This window comes from Macaca thibetana, chromosome 13 (genome assembly GCF_024542745.1).
Source record: "Macaca thibetana thibetana isolate TM-01 chromosome 13, ASM2454274v1, whole genome shotgun sequence".
Lineage (NCBI taxonomy): Eukaryota > Metazoa > Chordata > Mammalia > Primates > Cercopithecidae > Macaca > Macaca thibetana.
In genome coordinates, this window is record NC_065590.1 from 80,277,406 (window position 1) to 80,292,906 (window position 15,501).

General features: G+C 45.6%; 1 protein-coding gene across 4 annotated transcripts in view; it reads right to left on the minus strand.

The window, feature by feature from the left end:
- Positions 1-15,501, minus strand: part of MAPRE3 (microtubule associated protein RP/EB family member 3) — a 420,985-nt gene that overhangs the window by 44,008 nt on the left and 361,476 nt on the right. Inside the window, exon 2 of one of the 4 annotated variants that reach the window (XM_050753844.1) lies at positions 14,079-14,235. The gene's annotated coding sequence lies outside the window, so the exon portion shown is untranslated. Of the gene's footprint in view, positions 1-14,078; positions 14,254-15,501 lie in introns of those variants that run through there. The other 3 variants (XM_050753843.1, XM_050753841.1, XM_050753842.1) reach the window with 3 other exon arrangements.

The following is a 15,501-nucleotide window of genomic DNA, read 5'->3' on the forward strand; positions in this document are numbered from 1 at the left end:
AGTGCTACTGGGGACAAAATCAAAACCAGTGTTACCTGGGGCAATGGGAAGTGCGTTCTACATGTAATTTACACTGGAACTTGATATGACTACTGGAAAAACTATAAATGAATATGATTCTTAGTTAAAAGATATATGTGCAACTGGAAGAAAATGGAGTGATATGTTCATCACACTAAAAAGCAATGGTGGCAATGAGCTCTCTGTATGGATGGGCTTAGGGTTGGTAATCTGGTGGGAACAGGGAACTAGAAGAAAGTCTTGAAGCTGCATATGCAGAAGAAGGACACATTTGTATTTGGAGCCTATGTTTCCTTGGGACAGCTTTCAGGAAGAGGGCAGTGCTAAAGCTCACCCAAACCACCCCCTGGTGCCACTACGGTCTGAATGGTAGAATTAAAAGTAGTTCTAATTTTCTCACTTATTCTTTACTATCGTTTCCAATTTTTCTATAAATGAAAAATAGTTAGATTCCATGTTTCTTAAAAATAAATATGTTAGTATGTGTGTAGAAAAAAGTTGGAATATTCAACAAAATAGTGGCAGTGATTCTCTTTGGGGGACAGTTATGGAGGACTTCTACTTTTTGCATTGTGCATTTCTGCAATGTTTTAATTCATAAATACTTAATTCTAAAAGCAATTTTGAATTATATTTGTCATCCAGCAAGAGGTTTTTGATTATGACTATACATTAAAGGCATTAAACACATAATACTCTTAGAAGTTTCTCTGAAAATAAGGGCAAGGTTGTGACGATTCTGAGAATAATATATAAATATATTTAAATTCATGGGAAAGTTAATGCATGGATACAAACATTATTAGGTGAGACAAGTGATGCAAAAATTCTCGAGTGTTCTTCAGATGTGGCAGTCATCTGAGGAAGTTCCTTCCAAACCCCAAATCCCCAACAAGGGGAAGGGACGGGGGTGAGGGGCAGCTGCTACCCAGGGACACCTGGAGTCAAAGGCTTCTCAGTTGTCTCTCTTTGCTTGCCTCCTGCCTTCAATGGGTATCTTGGAAAGCTTCTTAAAGAAGCTGACAGGCAGCCTCTCTGGAATTAGGAAAGGCTGTCAATTCCAGAAAACCAAGCTGAAAGGAATATATAAGATATTTTAGCTAACAGCTCTGGGAGCTTTAAAACAACTGGTTATTTCCTAGTCCTTCCCAAAGAGGTCATCTGCTCTAGGTGGCAAGCAATATAATTTCCATAGAACAGCTAGATACTGGCAGAACCATCTGAGTTCCAACGATGAATTTTAAAGATAAAGGTACAAATGGGATCTTCTTAAGTACTCTTGACAGGGCCTGCATTATCACTGAGTTCCCAAAACCCTTCAAGAGGGCCTCAGAGGCATGAGTCCTCTTGTGTTATGACCTCCTAACACATCCTGGGACAGCCCTGGGCCAGAGCAGTGCCTTGCTGGGTCCTGAAAAATCAAGCCTTCCAGGCCAGAAGAAGTTCAATCAGAGGCTTGCATGTCTGAGAAGCTGCAGGGGAAGCAGAGCAGTACTTGGGGAGAGTTGGTAGGCAGGGTTGGGGGTGCTGCCTGGAGAAAAGGAGTTCTGGAGCCTAAGTTTGGAACCCAGTGGGCTCCTGGGTCAGGATCTCGTTATCCACACCTAGGAGAGTGGGAAATGCACCCTTGGGAAAGGCTCCACTACACATTTGACTTCTTCTTTTCGTAAGCACAGATTACGTGGTGGGTTCTGTCTCTGAATGTCTCTCTCTGTCTCTGTCTTACTGGAAGCTTAATTCTGCCCAAGTGAGGCTTTATTGAATAGGATAGTGGTAGTGGTACTGAGATTTTCCTCTCATGTCTTTCCATTTCCCTCTGACAGGAGCTGGTTTGGCCCTTCTTAGTTTTCAATGCTACTCCCAATCTTGACAGTCTTTGAGTTTTCACTTTGAGAAGTCAAAACATTGCTTTTCCTGGCACTCTTGTCCATTAGGGACAACTGTGGGGGCTTTTTCATTAGTTACTGCGGTCACTATCTACTCACTCCTAGGAACCATTTCATAGAATTAAGGACCGACAACAACAAATATGCCTTAGAAGTCCATTCATTTAGCAATTATTTGTTGAGCCCTAGCTACTGCTAGGTCTTATACGGTCCCTGCCTCATGAAGCTAGTTATCTAGTGAAATGGATAAACAGTAGTAAAATAATCATTCTACCTAATTATAGGCCAAGGACTAATTATTCTCAGGTAGGCTTACTAGGGGAAAAGAGAAAAGAACAGTGGCAGGAGGCTGTGTTTACAGAGAGTCCATTTAATTCCACAGGCAACACAATGCACTTTTGCTCCTACCCCACCTGGCTTGAGGCCTGTACTGCAAGCTGTTTGTTCCTTCCTGGTAGGGACTGGCAGAGAGCCATACTTCTGCTTAGGTCCTGGCTTTCACAAAATGTGACTACAAAGTGTCCAGGCAAGGTAATGTCAGTGTAAGGCCCTGGAAAGAAAGCAGCCCTAGCCTTTCCATTTCCACAGGTTGACTGCTGCACCTGACTTTCCACATATTCCCACCTTGTTAAGTCCCCTGTTATCAGCCCCTGTGGCTGCTTTGCATGGTGAGCTGTGTAAATGGCTTCAGTTGTGCAGCATGAAAGTAATGTGAATCCAGCAGGTGGAATAAAGGTCACAACCTGGGGTGTCAGACAGGGTCAGGGTCAAAGTGGATGATCTAGGAGGACATGAGAAAGAGAGGGGTCAGAGGAGAAAAGGACCTTAGGCCAAGTTTTATAATAGAGAGAAACAGGGCTGTTACATACAGTCATACAGTTTGTACACAGCACAAAGCACCTATAGAGGAGATGAGTGAGGGCTGGGACCCTCACAAAATGCATAGAACCCAAGCTCCACTCACAAAACTGCATTCCTAGCAAGGGACTCTACCTGTCTGGAGGAAGAACCTTCACTCACAGAGGCCAGAGAGGCATGGCTCAGTAGGGATCTGCTCAGAGAGTTGGAAACCCTCAGACTCACGCAACAGTACATCTAAGAGATGACTGTAAAGCCTGGGAAGATGGCTCTCCTTGGATTTGGAACACTACTGGAGTGTAGGTGGAGGAGGGCTGCTGGCTGGGTGCCACGCTGTTGTGACAAGCTGAGACCACAGGAGCCACTGGCTGACACATGGAGGCTCCTCAGAGGCCCAGCACCTTTTCAAGGTAGGCTCCATGATCCAGCTCCATCTTCATTTCTTCTTCATCCATCTCAGCAATCCAGCCACACCTGGAAGGCACAGCTTGACTCCTGAGATTTTAAGGAGTCATATTCCTTTTAATATTCCTTTAAGAAATGTTATGCCAGGCGCGGTGGCTCAAGCCTGTAATCCCAGCACTTTGGGAGGCCGAGACAGGCGGATCACGAGGTCAGGAGATCGAGACCATCCTGGCTAACACGGTGAAACCCTGTTTCTACTAAAAAATACAAAAAACTAGCCGGGCGAGGTGGTGGGCATCTGTAGTCCCAGCTACTCGGGAGGCTGAGGCAGGAGAATGGCATAAACCCGGGAGGCAGAGCTTGCAGTGAGCTGAGATCTGGCCACTGCACTCCAGCCTGGGCGACAGAGCGAGACTCCGTGTCAAAAAAAAAAAATAAAATAAAATAAAAAGAAATGTTAGTGGTTACACATGCCTGTGTTAGAAACGTAAACATTATACAAAGATGAACAAAAGTAAAATAAGCCTCTGCCAAATTTTACTATGAAAATCTTCCTCTGTAAGTAGTCTCCTTACTGCTCATCCCTCATATTCTAAACCTGTTTTCTGTTCCCACTGGCCCCTGTAATTCCTCTGCCTCCTCATTCTAGCTGACAACCAGCGACTGTCTTCGACCTGTGGTCCTTCCTCCACCTCTGGCCTTAGGGCCAGCTACTTCACTGCATCTTAAGTTTTGCCTCCTCAGAAACCTTGCCCTGAACATGCCAAGCAACACCCAGTCCTGGTGCCCGCCCCTCCCCCCCCACCCCACTGCTGCTTCTCTGGCCAGAGGGCTTTAAAGACTCAGCCCATTATGAATTCATAGGTCTAATGCAGCATTCACAACAAGACCTTTATTCATCTCTCATATGCCCAGACTCATTTCTCACTGTGGGCAATTCAGACCTTCAAGAACTCAATTCCCCACCAACCCTCTCCCTCCCCCACCTCAGCAAGTGGCCTTGGCTCTATTTTACTAAAGAAAGAAAGGTCTTTTCTTAGGAGGGACCCTAGTAATCTATCCTGGACTTCACCCTAAAAGTCAGGGGTGGAAAGAGCCATGCCCTCTCCTCTTCAAAGTAACCTTTCCCTGGGATCCTAAAGATCATTCCTTTTTGCTTTATTTCTCTCTTGCCCATGTACTATTTTCTTTGGATAACTCCTTTTCCCTTCTGCCATTAAACATGCTCAGACCTCCTTCTTATAAAAAATGATTCTTCATCAATACCAACATTTTACTCTAATTGAAAGTTGGTTAGATCACCATGGAGAACGTTGTATAAAAAGCTTATTTAAAAAAAATTGTAGCCTTTGCACCTCTGTAATTCCACTTTATGGAATATACCATGAAGAAATAATCCACAAAAGAAAAAAATGTCACTTGTACAGTCATGTTCAAAACAGATATTTACACTTGCAAAATGTTGGAAATACTCCAATTGCCCAACAACAGATTGAGGTTAAGCATACTGGTATCAATATGATGGGATACCACCAAAGGAGTGAAATATTTGAAGTTACAAATATATGGATTATGTCAATATAGGGAAGTCTACAGATGAAGCACATTTTAATATACAAAATATATTTTAAGAACCACATATTACAATTTTATATGTTTGCTGATAGAGAATAGAATTATTTTACAAAAATAAAAAATTTGATTCGATTGCTTCTTCTGGTTACTACTTTCCTCTCCCTCCCTGCTGCCATTCTCTGGTGACCAGCCATTGCTTCTATTTTTCTCTGTCAATTTTCCCCTTAAACCACTCCAGTGTTTTACTGAACGGATACCCTAAGCAATCATCATGACTGCCTTCTAGTTAAATTCTTAAATCTAGTTAAATCAGCAGCACTGAAACTCTCTTCCAGACATTTTCTCTTCCCTTGCTGCTGAATCATCCTAATTTCCTGCCATCTCATTCCTTTTTTCCTAACTATGGACAGTTCTCAAAGCTTATTACTTGGGGCTCTGGTCTTTGTACTCTGCATGCAAGACCTCTGGAGAAATTCCTTTGAGGGAAGCCAGCCCTCCTCTGAGCTGCTGACTCCCACTCTACAGCTCCATCCACAACCTGACCCTCAGCTTCTGGTTCTATGAGATCACTCCACTTGGATGTCCTGCAACCCATGGTCACATTGTTTCTAGCTCTCTGTGTCCAAAAAGCAACTCCTTTCCAAACTGTCTCTTCAAACTTCCTAATTTCTGGTTAATGTCACCAATATTCTCCAAACTCAAAACCAGCACACATCCTCAGTCTGGTAAGGCTGTCCTGCCGACAGGCCCCACCACACTCCTTCCCACGGCCATTCCTTTGCTGATGCTGTACCTTGTCTCATGATAAGCCCTCTCTGGTGTTCTGTCAACTCACAGCCTGCTCATCCTTGGGGCAAGGTCAGGTTCTGCTTCCTTTGTGAAGTCTTGTCTTTTTTTAATAGAGATTGACCCTTACTCTGCCACCCAGGCTGGCGTGCAATGGCATGATCATAGTTCACTGCAGCTTCAAACTCCTGGGCTCAAGCCATCCTCCTGCCTCGGCTTCCCTAGTAGCTGGGACTATAGGTATATGCCACCATGCCCGGCTAATTTAAAAACAATTTTTGTAGATGGGGTCTCGCTATGTTGCTCAGGCTGGTCTTGAACTCCTGGCCTCAAGTGATCTTCCCCCCTTGGCTTCCCAAAGTGTTGGTATGACAGGCGTGAGCCACTGCACCTAGACTGAAGTCTTTTCTGATTATTTTCCTCTCAGCATCCTTTTGGAATTTAGACTCTGCAGTACCAGTGACACCCAATGCACTGTTCTTTTCTTTTGCCTCTCTTCCTCAGCTGTCCTCTGATGAGTCTCCACACCATCCTGCACACCCAGCTCCAGTGTGTCTTCATTTCTGAAGACTTTCTGGCTCTCACAGGCTCAGGGTGACTCTTCCTTCTGGCTTACCAAAGCACCCTTTCCCATAGCTGATAAGGTTCCATCCCCTCATGTTACAGTGAAATATAATTTTCTGTCCAACTCTTTTGCTAGAATATCAGCTGAATTCCTTAAGGGCTGAGACTGTGTCTTATAGAATAAGGCACCGAAGATGTGTTTCTGACATGCAATATTGTCATACGAACTAATCATTCCATATATCCATCTTGTCTTCCACACAGATTACAGCCTCCTCATGGTCAAGGGTTGAGTCTCATTTCTTTTATATCCTATAGTGACTAACAATATAAACAGAGAAAGGGCTTGATGAAGAATATGTGCTGAGAGCATGCTTACATGTCTTGTGAAGATGATATGCAAATGTATATGAATAATCAGTAAACCTGGAAACTATACTTTTGGGGTAACAGAAGTCTTATCAAGTTGTCTCAAGACACTGTACCTTGCTATTTTGGGGCCAGCATAACACATCTCTGTACTTAGCAGTGATCCTGTCACTTAAGAATGTTAATAGGATGCTTAAACTGAGAGCTTTCAGCTATGAGCTCTACCCATCTAAAATCAGAACAAGTCAAGGACCAAATCAGAGTCCCAGGTAAGTGTCAACAACCTTCAGGGAAGCGGGTGGGGGTGGAGGGTGGCTGGCTGCCAAGAGTCTGGTGCTGCCGAAAGGCCTGGCTACACGGCATGCATTATGCCACTGGAGATAAGCCTGCGTGAAACACTCCTCACATGGGAAAGGTATCTAATTTCATCCAGTGGTCTAAGACCTGCTTAGACCACATGGCAACACACACCTTAGACCCAACTATGATCTTGCTGACTCAGAAGCAGCTAAGATTTCATTTCTTACCAGTCAGAAAACACCATTTAAATTACAAGGTGACCAGGACCACAATGCCCTCAAGATAAGATGACTGTTTCTCCCACAATCACTCTCTCTGAGTGGTGGAGTCTCTCCAGCCAGCCATACCCAAAGACTTGCTCACTAATAATTCCAGGCAGCAGGGAAGGCCTCCACCCCATCTGGGACAAGTGTTTGGGTAGCCAGATCATTTGGAGGAAGAGGCAGATCCCGCTTAGCAAACATTTATCACAGCACAGGCCGAGCTATGTGACAGGCCATATGTTCTTCAACTCGAAGTCCCGGATCCTCAGGAGGAAGCCAGAAGTGCCCCTTTCTCAGTGCTCAGAGCTGGGCAGACTCCACCACCAGTAGAAGGCAGGTATCAGTCCACTGGGCTGGGCCATCTAGGCAATGTACAGTGTGTGTGTGGATGGGAAAGATGAGGGCAGAGGACAGCTGCCCAGCCAGGCCCTCCCAACACAGTCAGCAGCTCCACGGACCTTGTATGGCACAGAGGGAGTGGCCTAGCCCATGCCTATATAGGGCTTCTGGGTGGGCACCCAACCCTCTCCATCCCTGGAAGGAAAGGGGCCTCTGAGCTCATGGCTGAACGGAAGGTGACAAAGGGCAAAGGGAGGAAGGTGACTGTCGTGGGCCTGGGCAGAGTCTTTTAAAACAGGCAATTCAGACAGGTACACATCCACACCAAAAATGAGCAAAAGCCTCAAAAAAGGCCCCTGGAACACTAGAGAACTGGGAATACAGAGAATCTGAAAAGACACCAGGGAAAAGAAGGCCACCCAAAACAGAGCCCTGTGGTATACGAGGTTTTACTAAAACCTTCTGATAAATTTAAACAGTAAAAGTAAGAGGCAAAGAAGACTCTAAAGATTGCTCTACTACATGGAATCTAGAAGTCACTGGTTTTAAAATGTCATAATTAAGCTATAGTTGCTTAATGCAGAAAAGCTTAGGAAAAAAACATCAATAAGCACTAAGGAAAGCCATTCATTTTTAATACCATTACTCAATCACTTATGACTTGGCATATGCTCTTCTAGTATCTTTTCATGTTTTTCTTTATAAATATGATCTTTTCCTTGACACACTATTTTTCATCCTACTGCTTTCATTGATATTAAAAGTTCTGGTATTAATATTCCTCTCCAAATGTGTTTAATGCCTGTGCAGTATTTTATCTGGGTGAGCCTGACCAATCCTCAGTTGCTGACACTTTTGGTGGTTTTCAATGTTTGATATTACTAGTAATGTTGCATTAATAAATCTTTTACAAGTATTTCTGTACACACCTCTGATTTTCTAAATATTGCTAGAATGGCACTTTCTGGTCTAAGGATATACATCCTTTTAAGCCTTTTTATATATAGTCAAACTACAAGGCAGATTTGAAACCATGCTTCTTGCTCAGTTATTTTAAACGTATCACACAAGTGGTATGTATCTCCTATATATAGGAAATAGTTTCAGGGAAAAAAATCATTTTGCACGGAGTTAAAGCATTTTAGATAGGACAAGTCCTTATTTACTTGAGGAAAATAAAGCGTCCAGGGCTTAAAACACTGATGTTATGCTAAAAAGTTGACTAACGTCTGGTCAGTTTATCAAAGCTGGTAGGGCATGGTGCTAGTGAGTGCAAGATCTAGGCTTATGCTAGTATTGGCCAGTCAACTCTATGCACAAGAAAAACCATCCTTGGCCACAGCATGCTTCACCAAACTTGGCTAACTGTCACACAAAATTGTACTCTTGGCCAAAGGGAAGACTGGGTGATGAAATGTGAATTACTCAGCATAACCCATCCTAACTCCTGGGTAAGCAACCCAAAGCACATGTCCAAATGATAGGTGTGTCATCTTTCTATAATAAACATGACATCTGGCTAGAAAATACAGCTGGCCAACTTACGATAAAATTAAAAGCTCAACAATCCTTAAGGATTTTTATCATAGTTTACCAGTAATTCCTACCAGAAGCAGTTAAAAAATCATTATGTAAAAGATGTGCTGTACCAGCTAGGTCTGATCTAGAACTTAGCTACACAGTGTGCCAGCATTTCAGCTTGGGTCCCTTTAAACTTCAAGCCCTCTTGACATTAACTAAGAGGCAGGAATTTTTCATGAAGGTCGTATAATCAGATGCCATTTTCATCAATAGTTGAAAATTAAATTAGCTTATTAGAATAATGATGATTATTTTAGCTGGTCAAGAGATGGAGGGGACTTTCTCAACACGGAAGTGAAAAGACTAGGAAGAGGTGATGAGGTGGGTGGTCAGTTAAGTACCCTGGGCTGACTGGGAAGCAGCCACTTTGGAGGGTCCTGACTTCACTAAAGAACTTGGTTTGGTGCAAACTGCCTGGGCCTGCTTGAAGCTGTCAAACCCTATTTGCCTCAGGCATGAGAGGCTCCAAGTAAAGGCAGCTGCTTCTTTTGTATCAAAATGTATTTACTGAACAACAATCACTACCCATTCTATTTGGTCTTCATTAAATGACTAAATCATACATGCTTCTTACAACAAGTCAAATACGAAAGCATATCAAGTAAAAGTTCCCCTTTGAGTCTCCTTTTCCCTTCCCCACGCCCAAATCCCACCTCCCAGAGGTAAACATTATTGCGTTTCTCTTTTCAATCTTTAGATGTCTATACGTGGGTATTTCCTTCCCTACTGAAATTTATCTAGGAATTTAAATTCACTTTTGCTCTCTCACCTGAACAGCTTGCCCTGGTTCTTTAATTAATCAGTAGTCTCTGCCTTGAGCCAGTTTGTAATTCTCTCCATCCAAAATGACCTCCCTTTACCTCGGTCACTGGTGAGGTTTCCCTCCTAAGATGAATAGCTCCTTTCCTTCGCCCTCTGGATCTCAAGGATGCAGAAGCTGATTTTAGCAAAGTCACCGATGAAATCTATGCCTCTACCAGTTGAGAAAGTCAATAAAGACCACATGTGTGTCCCTCACAAGCAAGAGCTCAGCAGCTTTTCTATTTCAAATGAAGACCACTCCAGACTGGCCTCCCCGCTGGAGGATTAGCCACCCTCATCACACACCCAAGCACAGCACATCTGTGCCTCCTAAAGTCAAATGCTCCTGTCCTGCTAGTCTTTCAGGTCGGCTGAATACATGGAGCAAAGATACGTTTCATATACTCCTGTTTTGGCAGTTGAAATAATAATGCAAGTGCCGGGTCTTTCCGGGACAAACCTCCTCTCTGTTCCTGACAAATACCAAGAGGGCTGCTGAGAGATGGGGGCCACGAAACTGAGGGTCCAAGATGGACCTAAATCACGATACAATTTTGAAACCATTATTTGCTATTTTATGCTTTAGTCAATATAAAATAATCACTGCTATTTCTTAAGAAGTAAGCACTCTACATACTCTCTTTCATTTAATCTTCACAATAACCCTCTAAAACAGATGGTTATTACTCCAGGGTTATAAATGAGGAAACTGGCATTCAGAGGTAACATAGCTCACCAAGGCCACACAGCCAGGAGGTGGCTGGATGGGGATCTGAACTCAAGTCTGCCTGCTTCCAGAGGCCAGGCTGCCTCAGTGCTTCCCAAGGAGAGGGTTTAGAAGCCCTTATGGCTCCCAGAAACTACAAAAGGTTCCATTCTGAGAGCTGGAAGATAACCCCGCAGCTGCCCAGTGTGCACGCTCCTCCTCTCAGCCCAGTCTGCCTCTCCACCTTGCTTTCTGGAATGCAGCAGTCTCACAGATAAGAAGTAGAAAAGACTTCGAATACCCAGCTTCACATTTGCTTTTCTGTTAGTCGATGCAAATTAAAGAAAGAAAGACCTTCCTGAAGTCAGAATGTGTGATAAAAAATATATATATATTTTTAAGGTGACAAGAATAAATATTTAGTAGACAGTTTGACACAAAATTTTGCCTGGCTGTGCAACATCTCAGATGACAAAACAAGCCCTTGTCTACAGGGCTAATTACAGACTACTAACTTATTTTTATTAAAACCCTTTGGAACATTATGAGGGATGAGGCAATGTGGTGTTGAAGAATAACTCTAGTCTGGAAATCTGGAGATCTAATCCTGACTCAGCCACTAATAACCACCAACATTCATCTGCCTAGTGTACACAGTTTACAAAGTGTTTTTACATATGTTCTACATGGGTTGGGTGACCTTAGGCAAGTCATTTAACTCTTGGTGTCTTGTGTCAACTTTAGAAATGAGGGTATTAAACTATACCATCTGGGGTCACCTCCAGTGCTAACATCCTAAGGGAGGGAGACATGTGCCTTGGGACCTTACAAATGGATCTGTAAGCAAATTAGGGTAGATGCATTCTGTTTTTTTAAAAAAACTATATTTTCTGTTCGGCTTCTGACAAATGTTACTCGGCTAAAATCGGGTATAGCTCATAAGATGTTTGCTGCCAGATAGTTGGCTCAGTTTCTGGAGAGTACTACATTAAGACCTTGGGTTGCATTCCCATATGGGAACTTTCCTCCATTCAATAGCCTCCTACTATGCCTGATTCCAGCCAGTCATCTTACAAATACAGTCCCACAATGTGTGCTCGTGTGGAGGACGGACTGGAAGAAACTCATCTTCACAATGCCTGCACTCTCAGGACAGTAGGTTGGAAATGGCATCATCACACAGGCAATAGCATTCTTTCTCAGTTCCAAAATTCACAAATCCCTCCCTCAAGTCTTGCCACTTCCCGAGGGTTTTAGTGTTTCTAAAATGAGGATGCACCTTGGAATCAACATATATATCTTGATCTGGTAGCAATAGATTATGTTACCTAAAAGCTGTTGGTAAATTGTTAGTGTGTCTTAGAATCAAGAATACAGTCCTACAAAACCTTAACATCCATTACATAGATTTAGGTCTAACTTGGTTCAAATCATGTCCCTCTCCTTGATCTTAACAATTACATTCAGCAACAGCTGGATAGGCAACGTATAAGACAAGTATTAGTCCTGTTTCCTCATAGTAGCAGTTTAAAAGGCATTCCATCATTATCTCATAAAACACTGGTATGGATTTCAAAGGCAAATTAATCCATATAAAAACCACTCTGATCCTCTGAAAATGTACTATTCCACAGCAAACTGGAAAGCAACATTTTACTTACACCCTCCTGATCTATCTAGCCTTGACACATTTTCTTCCTCCTTAATTCACAACCCTCTACCCCAGTAATATTGCTGATTCCCAAAATACACTCAGCCCAGGAGGAGCAGCTCTCCAGCACAGCTGTCTGCTCCTGCCCTGCTCGGGTATTTTGGTGAGCTATGTGACACAGGACCACACAGAAGGAATGCCACTCTCAGGCCCCACGGTTCCCATTGCACCACAGGCAGGTGCATCCCACCAAACCCCAGTCTGGCATTCAAAACAGAAGAAACTGCCCTGCTGGATGGCGGCTATAGTTTTTCTGAACTTCATCTCTATGTTTAAAACTAGGGCGACAGCCGTCTTGGCTACTGTAAACTAATCTGATGGGCATGGGGGCAGGGAGTGGCTCTGAGGAGGCTGCCAATAGACCATGATTGAGCAAAGGAAAGGAGTGAAATAGTTATTTCTCACTGTTTGCAACCCCAGAAACTCCAAATGAGTGGCTCCTTCACCATGATTTTTAGAAATGGACCATGAGTTCCTTTTACCATCTGGAGTAAAAATCCCAAAGCCTCTTGTGCGGTAGGTCTGGCTTATATTTACACATGTTTTCTAACAGCATACTGAAATTTGGAAGCCAAATAAAAAAGAAGTTGTCAATGAGGTACACACATAGTAGTTAGGGGCCCTCAAGTTGAGACATGTTTATTAAGAGTTTCTGGCTCTGGGCACTAACTGTGACTTCAGCTCAGTTCTCCTGGAAAAAGAGAACTGTTTGGGATCCTCCTCTATTCCAAGAACAGGGACTGCAAGATGGGCAGGTGGAGGGGTAGCAAACATAACCCAGGGAATTGTCCAAATATGCTAGAACCCCCATCTGGTGACAGCCCCCACACAGACACACAGCTGGAGGAGGCACAGTGTACAGGCCTCACACCTACACCACGGAGAAGCTTCGATTTTTCTCCTTCCTCTCAACTCGGCACTCGTTATGTTAAAACTACCACTACTATCCAATTAGTTAATTTACAGGAATCCAAGATCAAGTCCTGCCACAGCCCCTTCATATATACACAGTAAGCACTTCCTATGGATGCTATCAGGCCTGTTTCCAAACCTCACATTATACCAGGGTTGTAGTGCGATTAAAAAAAAAAAAAAAATGCATTTTAAAGAGTACCGCAAGATGCTTATTCACAACAACACACCGGAAGCGCAGCAACTTTGAGCTCCCAAAAGCAACCTTTTTTCCCTTCCCTCCACTACTTCTACTCCCCGCGCCACACCACCGGCTGGGCAGTAGCTCAGCCCACTAGAAGGCCACCAGGCACTAGCCGCGTTCACTAAACGCTAGATGATCACGATGGAGCTGAACCCTTCCCAGCCAGATCTATTCGAAAAGCCCTGCAATCTCTGAGCAGCCCGTGAGAACTCTCCAGACCTGCTTCTCCAAACCAGCCACGCAGGAGCGTGTGGGGAAGAAACCCGAGGCCCCCAGGCTGGGCCCGGCGCGAGGTTTCCCCTCCCCCAAGTCTCCCCTCGCTCTCCTGTCACTCTTTCTGGCACATCACTGGGGAAAACCAGAGAGGCCGGGAGATGTCAGGCCTAGGAGGAGTGAGGAGGAGGGAGAAGGGACAAGGGAGGACGGGAGGTAGTTTGCGGGAAATATCAGTCCAGGGCAGAGGTGCGGTGGCCACGTCTAGTGGGGAAGGACCTCCAAGGTGGATCCGGAGAGACTGAGGGAAGGGGAGCGGAGAGAAGGGGAGGGGGAGTGGCTGGGGAGGCCGGGCCGCCGAGGCCGGAGGGAACCTGGCGACAGGGATGGAGGGGGTTGACCGGCGCGGGGAAGGTGCGGTCGGGGTGCGGGGGTACGGGTGGGGAGGCGGGGGCGGGGGGAGCCCTGTTCCCCTCCCCCAGCCCGGGCCCGGGCCTCCCGCTGACTCAGCCCCACGGCGTCCGTCGCCTCTGCCCGGACTCACAGTGCGCGAGGCGGCTCCGGCGGAGGCGGCGGGGGAGGGGACAGGTGGTGGGGGCGCTGCGGCAGAGGCTGCGGTCCCGGCCGGCGGCTCCGGGGCGAAGGGTCCTCGCTGAGGCCGCCGCGGTCTCCGGCTTCAACGCACAGAGACTGCGGGGGACGAGGGCACTGCGCAGGCGCGATGCGGCCGCCGCTGTCAGTCCGAGCGGGGCGGGGCCAGGGCACCCGCCGTCTCCAAGGCAACTGAGCGGCGGGAGGAGGACAGCCCCTACCTCCACCTTGCCTTAGCGACTGCGGCGGGAGGCGGGGGGCGATGGGAACAGGCCCATTGCGTTGCCGTAGCAACGAGGAGACGAGACCGCCTCAGACGTGTGCGGCGGTACCGAGGGAACGCGCCTACCTCGTCACCATAGCAACTGGGAACAGCCCCTTCCTTTTTCCTTGGCAACAGGGTAACAATCCCTCCGCCCTGTCTCATCACGGGAGGAACAACCGTGTACACCTGATTCCAGTAGCTGGAAGACGGATTTTCATCTTTTATGGCTACGGAAAAGGAAAAAGAGACGTTTTCTTCTCTTTCAGCGACATGGAAGAGCTAAGGCTGGGTTTTATCTCCTCTCTTGGTGTGCGGGTTCCAATCACAGTCTTTTTCTCTAATCCCCAAATTCATTTTGTTTTCTTTTTCTTTGGGACGGAGTTTCACTCTTGTCCCCCAGGCTGGAGTGCAATGGCGCGATCTTGACTCGCTGCAACCTCCGCCTCCTGGGTTCAAGCCATTCTCCTGCCTCAGTCTCCCGAGTAGCTGGGATTACAGGCGCGCGGCACCACACCAGGCTATTTTTTTTTTTTTTTTTTTTTTTTAGTAGTAGTAGAGATGGGGTTTCACCATGTCGGCCAGGCTGGTCTCGAACTCCAGACCTCAGATGATCCACCTGCCTCGGCCTCCCAAAGTGGTGGGATTACAGGCATGAGACACCGTGCCCAGCCCAATTTTTTCTACCTGTTTTAAACATCCCCTTTCATCTCCTACCAGAGAGTGTACACCTTTACCCTTAAATCGAGCTAACGAAATCGTCTATCTACAGATCACTTGAGTTTTTGTCAGCCTTATTGTTTCTCTCCCATTGCAAGGATAAAAACCTCTTATTTCTTCATCTTGCTCACTATCTGGTTTGCAGTCTACTTCCTCATAACTAGCTCCCTCTGACATGTCCATTTGTGTTCCCGAATTCCCTCCCCCAATCGTGCTGTTATGGATCTCCTAGGTTCTTCTGGATCCCGCCGTTTCTCTCCACGCTTGCTGTCCTTGTCCTGCACTGCTCTGCCTAGGGCTCCAGTATGTTCTTTTCCCCTGTGACTTCAACATCTTGGTTCTCTTTGTGCTGATGTCTTCTGGCTCTTCCTCCCTCAGCCCTGACTCCCGTGGA